The following is an 11,588-nucleotide window of genomic DNA, read 5'->3' on the forward strand; positions in this document are numbered from 1 at the left end:
CGAACAGCGAGCTCTCGAGGTTTTGGCTAAGTGTCGGGTGGATTTATTTCCCTTAATGTTGGTGCCAAGTAGCGTTTTGAGAGTAATTTAGTTGTTTGATAGTGAGATAGTGCCGACAGATGTCGATTAATTTTCGAGGGAACGGCCCGGGTCGATCTCCGCCTCGGTCGGCCTTCCCTACCACCTGATCAAATGCCTCTAAAGCCTTCTTTCATAGTGGGGGAGCAGCATTCCTGTGGCGCTGATGCCTTTGCATGGAGGAACCATCCGGCTAAAGAACCCGAAGGCAGTGCAGGCGGAACTTCAGGCGGCCACACATCACTACTTGTACATATTAGGTCCCCTACTTTTCCTAATTTATATTGTTACGGGTTATTCTGTTAAGAGTGGGTTTATTGGGACACGACGTAACCGACGGTCTTGAGCGCCAGCCTAGGTTCCGTGATCGTGATCGCTTGGCAAACGTCCTTTTCTTCCACACCTCTTATCAGTGTCCCACTACAGCTTATGGCACATACCCAAATAACACAAGACTTTCACGCTTGTAACACATCCCCCCGTGCAGACGAAGCCCACCGGGCAAGTCAAACAGCATCTCGAGAGGTAAAGGGCTTCAAGCGGGCAAGATGAGCCACTTCAGTCTTTGAAGAGCGTCGACCATTTGAATGGAGGCGTGCCGTACAGTAATTAAATTCGCTTATACGCTCTAGAACAGCATAAGGTCCAACATAGTATGCCATTAGTTTTTCGCACAACCCACGTTTTCTTGTTGGCATCCATAGCCACACTAAGTCACCTGGATCATATGTGATGTGTCGGCGTCGGCGGTCGTAATGTGCCTTTGAGCGATCTTGTGAAGCAAGAGTGCGCAAATAAGCAAGGTGTCGGGCTTCTTTTGCCACGACAGATGGTCTCAGATATGCAGGCATCATCGTGGTTCATAAATGGGAAAATCGTATCAAGGGTATAATGTGGCGGCCGGGCGTAAAGGAGAAAGAAGGGGCTGTAGCCGGTAGTATCGTGCTGGGTGGTGTTAAATGCATAAGTAATGAAAGGTAGAACACTGTCCCAGTTCTTGTGATCTCTTGAGACGTACATGGACATGTTTGTGAGAGTTCTGTTAATGCGTTCCGTAAGGCCGTTCGTTTGGGGATGGTACGGCGTAGAGTGTCGAAAACATAGACGAAGCATCTCTTCCACGACATCTGCAGTAAACTGTCGCCCGCGATCGCTAATAACGACTTAAGGAGGCCCGTGTCGGAGAATGATAAATCGTAGCAAGAAAAGGCACACATCGGCTGCAGTAGCCGATGGTATTGCAGCCGTCTCACAGTAGCGTGTCAGGTGGTCAGTGCACACAACGATCCAACGATTTCCAGTAGAGGACCGTGGAAACGGGTCGAGAAGGTCGACGCCGACTTGCTCGAATGGAGTCCTTGGGGGTGGAACATGGGTGTAGTCTACCAGGAGGAGTACTTGTGGGACGCTTGCGACGTAGACATTCGTTGCAGCTAGAGATGTACTGCCGCATCATCTGATGCATATTAGGCCAGTAAAATCTGTCTTGAAGACGGCAAAGCGTTCTAGCTGCTCCCAAATGACCGGAGGTTGGGTCATCATGCATAGCCCGTAAGATGGAAGTGTGTAGACTTTTCGGGACCATGAGGAGATATCGTGAGCCTGTGGTAGAATAGTTCTTATATAGGAGCCCATTACGTGTGCAAAAGCGATTGGCTGTTGATTTCTTTTTGGCAGCCAGCAGTTGCTTTAAAGTATCGTTGTTTTGCTGCTCAGTCTTAAAGGTATTTAGAACAGGAAATGCTGGCACCAAGGATACGATGTAGTGGTCGAAGTTGTCTGCATCACAGTCCGTCGTGGGAAGCGGTAGCCGCGAAAGGCAGTCTGCGTCGGTGTGCTGTCGACCGCTTTTATAGGAAACGGTGAGTACTCCTGAAGACGGAGGGTCCAACGTGCAAGCCTACCAGATGGATCACGCAGATTGACGAGCCAGCACAAGTGATGGTCTGTAATGATGGTGAAAGGGCGTCCGTACAGGTATGACCGAAAGCGCTGTACTGCAAAGATCACTGCGAGACATTACTGTTCCGTGACGGTGTAATTGCGCTCGGGCTTGCTTAGAGAGCGACTCGTGTATGCTACGACGTGTGCTTTGGTGTCGAAGCATTGAATAAGAACAGCGCCGACACCAATACCGCTAGCATCCATGTGTAGTTTTGTTGGAGCCGCAGGGTCGAAGTGTTTGTGTCACAAACCCCGTGAACGAGGCGCAGACGCCGGACCAAATTCCAAAGCCGACTTATCAGCTTCCGAAAATAATCCCACGAAAGCAAGGACAATTAATAGTGGGCCCTCTGGTGCGCCAGCGAATGCTGGTTGCTGTCCAAAGACTGAGTCAGAGCCCAGAGTTGTCAAAACACAACAAAATATATTCTTCACACAAGGCAGTTACACACACACTTGCACACTTAGGCTAGACACAACACAATACAAATCAGATGGGTATTAACAAACACAAGAAAATAATTAACGACAAGCACTAAGAGTCCAACACGTAAAGTACAAAATAAAAAGGAACACTAAGTGTCCAATCGTATTCACCAGTGTTGGTCTTGAAGTCGGACGATCTCGGCGTAACTCGGGGCAGATCTCGAAGAAAGAACTTCTTCCGGAAATGCAGACGCTCGATGAACTCGTCGACTAGCTTGCCGGGGAATCCCCTTCTTCCGGAGACGCTCGGTCTTCACGTTACATCACTTCACCGGTGCGGACTGAACTCTTGAACTCCCGAATTCCACTGAACGATTCTCGCACGGCGGTTATATAGCTTCCACAGGCGTTCTCGAACATTCTTATCGGAGTCGTGATCTCGTAGCATGGCCAAAACTTGGGAACCTTCGAGCCTTTTCTCGTACCTTCGAACGCCGCTGTCGGAGCATTCTCGAGGGGGGGTGATGACTCATCTTGTTGGTGTATGCTCACGCGGTAGTAATGTCTGTTGACCCACCGGTTGAGAAGGTGTCTCGGCGCGTGCGTGTGCTCTCTCTCTCTCTCTCCGGTTAACGTCGCTTCGTCGAGTCTCTTCCAGACGTTTCGGCGCCGTTGTTAGCGTTGTTGCTTAAGGCGTATGCGCTCTCTTCCTCTGTTGAAGTTGCCGCGGGGCCGGCGTGTTCTTTCGCTGGCTTGCGTGACACTCGGCGAGCGCTTGGATTACGCGCTCTTTTGTGACAGTTTGAGAACGGGATTGGACGTCAAATGGAACTTCAGTTCACGAAAAGCAGATGCACATTCTGGGGTCCAGTCGAATTGAACGCCTTTCTGAAGCAGACACGTCAGTGGATGCGCGATGTGAGCAAATCCGGGAATAAACCGACGGAAGTATGAGCAAAGGCCCAAGAAGCTTCGCAGCTCTTTTACGAAGTGAGGTTGTGGAAAGGCTTCGACTGCAGCCGTTTTCACTGGATCAGGTCTTATGCCCTCTTTGTCCACTAGGTGGCCTAGAACCAGCGTTTGGCGTTCGCCAAAGCGACATTTCTTGGAGTTTAATACCAAGTGTGCTTTGCCTAGGCACTCTAGCACAAGATTGAGGCGTGCGTTGTGTTCACAAAACGTGCGTCCGAAAATCACGACAACATCCAAATAACACATGCAGACTTCCCACTTCAAACCACGCAGAATGTTGTCCATGAATCTCTCAAAAGTTGCGGGCGCGTTACACAGCCCCGAACGGCATCACATTAAATTCGAAAAGTCCGTCTGGTGTAACCAATGCCGTTTTTTCCTTGTCTGCCTTGTGCATCGGAATCTGCCAGTATCCGGACCGCAAGTCTACACTCGAAAAGTATGAGGCCGAAGAAAGGCAATCTATAGCATCATCAATTCGTGGCAAAGGGTATATGTCTTTCTTGGTAATGGCGTTGAGACGGCGGTAATCAACGCAAAATCGCCATGTGCTATCTTTCTTTCTGACTAGAATTACTGGGGCTGCCCATGGACTACTTGACTCTTGGATAACATTTTTCTTTAGCATGTCACATACTTGGTCATTGATCACCTTGTGCTCCGAAGGGGACACCCGGTATGGCTTGTGTCGCAGAGGCTGGTGAGATCCTGTGTCTATGCGGTGCTGTACACGAGAAGGGGGAAAGGATGGTGGAGCCTCTTGCTGGGAAAAGTCGAACACCGCGAAGTGCTTTCGTAGAATATTCGTGAGCTCCTGACGTTGGTTAGTACTGAGCAATTTGTTTACCATAGCCATTATGGAAGTGTCCGTCGCACATGCAGCTGAATGGGACTCATCCGTGGCATCGGGGCCTTCTGCGAGGATGGCGAGCGCCAACACTTGATGTTCACGAATAGCTGCAAGTTTCAGACCCTCTGGTAGTATTGTGGGTTCACTGGAGCAATTTATCGTCCATAAGACAGTACACCCATCAATAACCGACAGCGTGCAATAGGGGACCAGAACGTTCTTCTTAATGCAACTAAGGGGAACGGGCTCTACGTTAGCATCAAATGTTCTGTCGGTTGCAGGAGAACAGGCGACTGGGACACATTTGGCAGACAACAGCGGTACGACGGTACCTGCAGACACACGTACAAAGGGCACTTTCACTTTCGTGATGATGTCTAGTTGCCTCTTCTCATCGAAGTGCATTCGGTTCGCTGATGACACTACTATATTTAATTCTAACAATTGTGTAGCAACACTAACGAGTAAGCTAAACGAAGATCTTGTGCCAATCTCCATGTGGTGTGAACCTAATAAGCTGCAGATTAACGATAATAAGACCAATTTTGCCGTCTTTACCTCGCATCAGAGATCGCCTGAGCACCTTCAATCAATTTCCATCAACAATCACCTAATCACTGCAGTTCATCACTGCACCTATTTAGGTGTGGAATTTGATCGCCACCTTAAGTTTCACCTTCACATAGCTAAGATAATAAAGAAAATGGCATATGGAACACGCATTCTAATTGAAGCACGACCATATTTCTCATTTTCTACTCTAATGTCGCTGTATTATGCTTTTGTTCATTCTCATATCAACTATAACATTGAATCATGGGGAAACATAACTGTGGTGAAATGACGACGACATTGACTACATGTGCGGCGCGTCGCGGTAAAATGAGAGAGAGCACGAGGTGGCACAGTGGAAGGAGAAAAAAAAAAGAAGAGGTAGAAGGCACGAGTGCAGCAGAGACTGGTTCGACACGGCGTTTGAAGAGCTAGGGTTCGAGAGGGTTGCTCGGGTGAACGGCTGGGCAACCTCCTGACCAGTTGCGCTCCTGCGGATGTCGGTGACCAGTGCGGTGCCTACTGGCGAGACTGTTCCCGGCCAGTACTGTTCCTGGTCGTCTGATCTCATGCCGCTCCTGAACGTCCGAGCCGCCGCCACCGCTCACCCAGCATCTCGGCAAGTCGACCCACTACGTCTTGCTCAGCGACCAAGTCGTCCGTCACGGTCTCCTTCTACTGAAGACGACGAGGACGTGAGCGCGAGCAAGAACCTTGTAGCGTAGAGATTTAGCATGCATGTGTTACATGTACTTTAGTTACTGTGTGATGTGTGCGTCGTTCTGGTTGTATAGTATATTATAGAGTGCTTAGTTTTAATGTATGTTATCTACCAACCTAAACGTCTACGGCTCCATCCTTCACTACACCGCACTTCAACAAACATGACGGTCCGCAATCATCTCTCTACATTTCTGGCGTCCGCGTGACAGGAGAAAACTCTAACACCTTTTAAGAGTCTCACTTTGTTTATGTGCGGTGGTTGAAGATGGATGCCGAAAAGCTGATAGGTCTTGGTAAAGAGTTGGGACTGACAGGAAAGGCACTCCAGCAGTGGATAGAGAAGGAGCGGGAGAGAGAAAGCGAGAGATATACGCTACAGCGTGAAGCTGCTAAGGAGGATCACGAGAGAGAGTTAGAGCGGCAAGCCGGAGAACGCCAGTTACTTGAGCTACGGCTACGCGTGCAAGAGTTGCAACAACCTAGCCAAGCAGTCACCACTGAACCAAGCAAACGCAGCACGAGCAGTCGAGGCTTTCGGAGTCCACACAAGCTAATTCCAGCTTTCAGTGAATCTCGGGATGAACTCGACGTTTATATTCAAAGGTTTGAGTGAGTAGCCACTGACCAAGGATGGCCTCGTGACAGGTGGGGTCTATCCCCAAGTTCGTGCCTAACGGGGAAGGCTCTCACTGTTGTCGGATGCATGTCTGCTGAAGGTGCGACTGATTTTGCAAAGCTGAAGTCAACATTACTTCAGAGGTTCCGGAATACGGAAGAGGGTTACCGAATCAAGTTCCGAGAGGCCAAACCTGAAAATGGCGAAACAGGATGTCAATTCGCAGGCAGACTGCTTCGTTATTTTGACCATTGCCAAGAACTGGCCAAAACCGAAAGGACATATGATGCCTTGAAAGACAGGGTCGTCTCGGAACAATTTTTGTGCCGATGCAACCAGAAGCTTGCTGTATTTTTGAAGGAGCAAGGTTGTAAAGATTTGAGCAATTTGGCCGCAACAGCGGGCCATTATCTCGAAGCCCAAGGCTTGGCACACCTGGCTAGAGGCAGAGAAGAGAATGCGTATGTGAAGAGCAGGATGGTGCCAAAAGAGCCAACGAGCGCTCAAGCCTGAAGAATGTATAGATGGATGTATACATTGCAAGGACAACACCGATCCTGTTTGCAACGATGATGTGGCTGCTGTGTCATGATCCGGTGGCAAAGAATCACCAAAGCTGCCAGTAGCCATGCCAAGCCCGTTGGACGTTGGTCCCGAAAGATTGGCGAAAATGCAAAAGGACGATCGAAGCCTCAGTGGTTGCTTCGCGGACTTGGGCAAGACTAAAACGACACGATCGACCACTGCCATATTCGTCATCATCAATGACCTTCTCTACCGGCGTTACAAATCCACGACACAGAGAGAAGTGGAACAGCTGGTTGTTCCGAAGGAACTTTGAGCATCCGTCCTGAAGATCTCACACGAAGGCATACTGCCCGGTCACCAAGGGACAAAGAGGACGGCGGATAGGGTTTCGGAAGAATTCTACTGGCCTGGTGTTCAAGCAGAAGTCACGCGGTTTGTGAAGTCCTGTGACATTTGTCAGAGGACCGCCCCAAAACATCTTGCAGGACGTGGGCCTCTGCGGAATGCGCCGATCATCAATACGCCTTTCCAGCGGGTCGCTATAAATAATAGACAGTTCTAGTATAGCGTACACCACTAATAGCGTACGCTATATGCTATAGTACAGCGTATGCTAAGCAGCGCACGTTTATTACAGTTTTAGTTGGCCTGCGAGATCTTCCAATCTCAGAGGCCATATGCCATCGTCGCGCCTATCTCTCGACTTTACCGATAGGTGGCGCTGAGTTTCCCTCGTTAGGCTTCGTGTCGTTTGAAACGAGAAGCGATCTCGAAAACTCCACAAGGTAATTCACAATACACTGTCATCGAAGCGGCCTGAGTCTAAGCGAAAAAAGCCGTTTACGCAGTCATTTGCTACGAACGAAGCGAATTCTACAAAAGCCACGCCAAATTCAATTCGAAGTGGGATGCGGGGAGCGCCGCCATGTTTTACGTAAACTACGCAAGCCACGCAAAGACGGTAACGCTAAATCTGAGAAATAGCGTACGTACGCTATACGCTATGGGTTGCGTAGCGTTCTGCGCATGCGCAGTGACGACCCGCTATATTGTAGCGTACGCAATGGTATAGCATACGCTAAACTAAAACTGTCTATCATTGGACCCCTGTCACCTACATCGGCAAGTGGTGATCGATATGTCCTAACTATGGTGGACTTTGCAACCCGTTATCCAGACGTGGTTGCGTTGCCAAGCATCACCACTGAAAGAATTGCCGAGGCATTGCTTGAGATGTTTTCCAGGGTCGGAATTCCACGAGAAATGGTAACCGACTGAGGCACACAATTCACCTCGCAACTCATGAAAGAGTTAAGCCGTCTGCTGTCTTTTAAACAGCTACTGACCACGCCTTACCATCCAATGGCGAATGGTCTAGTGGAGCGATTTAACGGAACGTTGAAGCAAATGATCCGGAAGATGAAAGATTGGCAATGACCGATACTTAGCTCCACTGTTATTTGATTACAGGGAAGTCCCGCAGGCAAGCTTGGTTTTCTCGCCCTTTGATCTGCTATATGGATGCTACGTACGAGGACCGATGGCAATCCTCAAGGAGCTGTGGTCGGGAAGCCAACTGCATGACGAGACAAAAACAACGTACGGCTACGTTGTGGAGCTGCAAGAACGATTACACTGAATGTGCTTACTTGCCCATGAGGTACTTCGACGGTCGAAGGCGACCCAGAAGCAATATTATGACTGGAAGGCGAAGGTTCGACACCTTGCCGTGGGAGACAAAGTGTTACTTTTGCTCCCATCCAACAACAAACTAATACTGACTTGGAAGGGACCATTTACTATTATTGACAAGCGAAGCAACATCGACTTTGTTGTAGACTTAGGGACACGAGAAGGTACCTTCCACATCAATCTCCTGAAAAAGTACGAGGAGCGGGAGTCATTGCCACCGGCAAACACCAAGCTGCTGCCGCGGTCAACACTTGCGAAGGTGTTGAAAATAGCGACCCTCCATTTATTGTACTCAAGCAGAAAGAAACTCATGAGAACGTAAAGATTGCCATGGACTTGCCAGTAGAGCCAGGCGATCAAGCAATGGATATGATGTGTACATTCCAAGACATATTCTCGGATGTTCCTGGCAAGACGCATCTCGTAGAATGCCAACTAAGACTGACCATGGAAGCTACTACCCAGAGAGGCACGCTACCTACCATAGAACGGGAGTGCCTCGCCCTTGTATGGGCCATCCAAAAGTTCCATGTGTTCCTCTACGGGAAGCGTTCCGTTTTGCGAACGGACCACGAACCACTTTCCTACATTAATTCCACTAAGCATGTCAACAACAGAGTGCTCCACTGGAGTTTGCTAGTCATGGAGTATGACTTCACTGTCGAGTATATCAAAGGCAGTGATAACATTGGCACCGACTAGCTCAGCAGAGTCTCATAGCCCACTAAAATGACACCGACTATTGTTTATGTTTGTGTTGATCTTACTGCTTCTGTGTATCGTGTGTGCGTGCTTTAGAAATGTATGAACGGTGCGAACAGTCTGTGTACTTTCACATGTGTGCGATAAGTGCTAGTGAAACCAATGCTCCTTCTGCAAGCCCACTCCTCAGAGCAAAGTTGGTTAAAGATAAACAACTTTCTTTGGTGAGGGGTAGTGTGGTGAAACGACGACGACGTCGACATTGACTACATGTGCGGCGTGTGGCGGAAAAAAAGAAAGAGAGAGCACGAGGTGGCACGGTGGAAGGAGAAAAAAAAAAAAAAGAAGAGGTAGAAGGCACGAGCGCAGCAGAGACTGGTTCGACACGGTGTTTGAAGAGCTAGGGTTCGAGAGGGTTGCCCGGGTGAACCGCTGGGCAACCTCCTGACCAGTTGCGCTCCTGCAGATGTCGGTGACCAGTGCGGCACCTACCTGCCCGCGAGACTGTTCCCGGCCAGTACTGTTCCTGGTCGTCTGATCTCATGCCGCTCCTGAACGTCCGAGCCGCTGCCACCGCTCATCTAGCATCTCGGCAAGTCGACCCACTACGTCTTGCTCAGCGACCAAGTCGTCCGTCACGGTCTCCTTCTACTGAAGACGACGAGGACGTGAGCGCGAGCAAGAACCTTGTAGCGTAGGGACTTAGCATACATGTGTTACATGTACTTTAGTTACTGTGATGATGTGTGCGTCCTTCTGGTTGTATAGTATATTATAGAGTGCTTAGTTTTAATATATCCTATCTACCAACCTAAACGCCTACGGCTCCATCCTTCACCACTCCGGACGTCGTGACGTGTGGTGTGGTGAAGTGACAATAACAGTCACCTAACGTCATTGCAAGTCATTCAAAATCAAGCTATTCGTCTAATAACATTTTCATCTTGTTGCATTGGCGCGAATGAGTTATTACATGCTCATAATTATTGTTACGGGGAAAGAGATGTTTAAATTATATTTACAGAATATTTACAAAGTGCCCACTGGCATACAAGGCATACAAGATGCAACACCAGTCCACGCGACATCAGTGAGTGTCGTCATCTTCAGTATGTTGTATGTGACAGATCTTGTTAAATATAACCTCAGAATTTTTATTTTTAAGGCAATAAACAATAATATTCCAGTAACCATCATACCAAAGACGTCTCTTATTATATGAATAATACTAAATTTGCCTTTATTTTGCCCAGCGTTCGCACCAAATACGGCAAGCAGTCATTACACTTTTCAGCTTTATCTCTCTGGAACACATTATCATTTCCTTTAAAATTGTTGAAAGCTCACAGGTTTCATACAGAATTTAAGCACTTTCTTTTAGCTTCATCCGACTCTCATTTTTCAGTGTAGTATGTGTTTTTTTTGTTCTTTTTTTACTTTAAGTGTGTTTCTCTGTTCCTGGTTTGCAGTTTTCCCTATCATTGACTAATCCGCAGCCTTGTTATGCATTCAACTGCGGCATTTTTTTTTCTTTCATTTATGCCTTGTCTTCTTAAAACCTTTTTTATCGTAAACTTTACATGTTGCCATTGTTGTTTGTATTAATAATTCTGGTCATCATGCATAGGAGGTCCCATTTCAGTTTCTAACTACGGGACCTCCTTCTGTATATACTTATCATGTAAGTATCCCCGTTTTTGTATTAAATAAACTGATTCTGATAACCGATGTATGTACCTAAGTGCTCATCATTTGGATCGATGCAAGTGAGTGCCTTCATTCCTCCACATCTTGCCTGCACCAAGGGAATGGTTTCTGGCGTGGACTAAAATTTGAGTCTCAGCAGAGACCCTGAAAAAGCTCTCCGTGGCCGGGGTAATTGCTGTTTACCGGTGTAACAGAATGGTGGACAATGCACGTGTACCCACTGAATCAGTAAGTGCCACGTTCGCGGGTACATCTTGCCCTACTGAGATAAAAGTCTAGCCTCTAATCTTCAGAGTGGACCCACTTGCCTCGCGCCCATTACAATGCCGCAATTGTTGGCGCTTTGGACATAGCATAGGCTGGTGGTAACTCTAGCCTTCGTTGTAGTGCTTTCGGGGATAGCCATTCCGCTCGTGGACTGCTCGGCTCAATCGGACACGTGCTGCCTTTGCGGTGGAGCCCACAAGGCTGATTACTCTAACTGCCCTGCTAGAACTCGAGAAGTTCAAGGACTGGAAGTTATGGACAAAAGGCGTTGCTCACGCCGAGATGCCATTGCAGCGGTAAAGGAAAGAGCTTGTGGATATGCGAGTGTGACAGCACGACACCAGGCTGTCGTTGATAGAACCCTGTCAGAGGTAATCGCACAGGTTATCGAAAAGTCTATGGCTAAAATTATGGAGCATATTGTAGAAAGCGTCACGGCATGCTTTAATGCACTAGTACCCTTATTACCTTAATGGACTTGTACAATTATTACCGACTGCTACTGCTCAGCCAATACACTCCGACATGAAT

This window comes from Dermacentor silvarum, chromosome 10 (assembly GCF_013339745.2).
Source record: "Dermacentor silvarum isolate Dsil-2018 chromosome 10, BIME_Dsil_1.4, whole genome shotgun sequence".
Lineage (NCBI taxonomy): Eukaryota > Metazoa > Arthropoda > Arachnida > Ixodida > Ixodidae > Dermacentor > Dermacentor silvarum.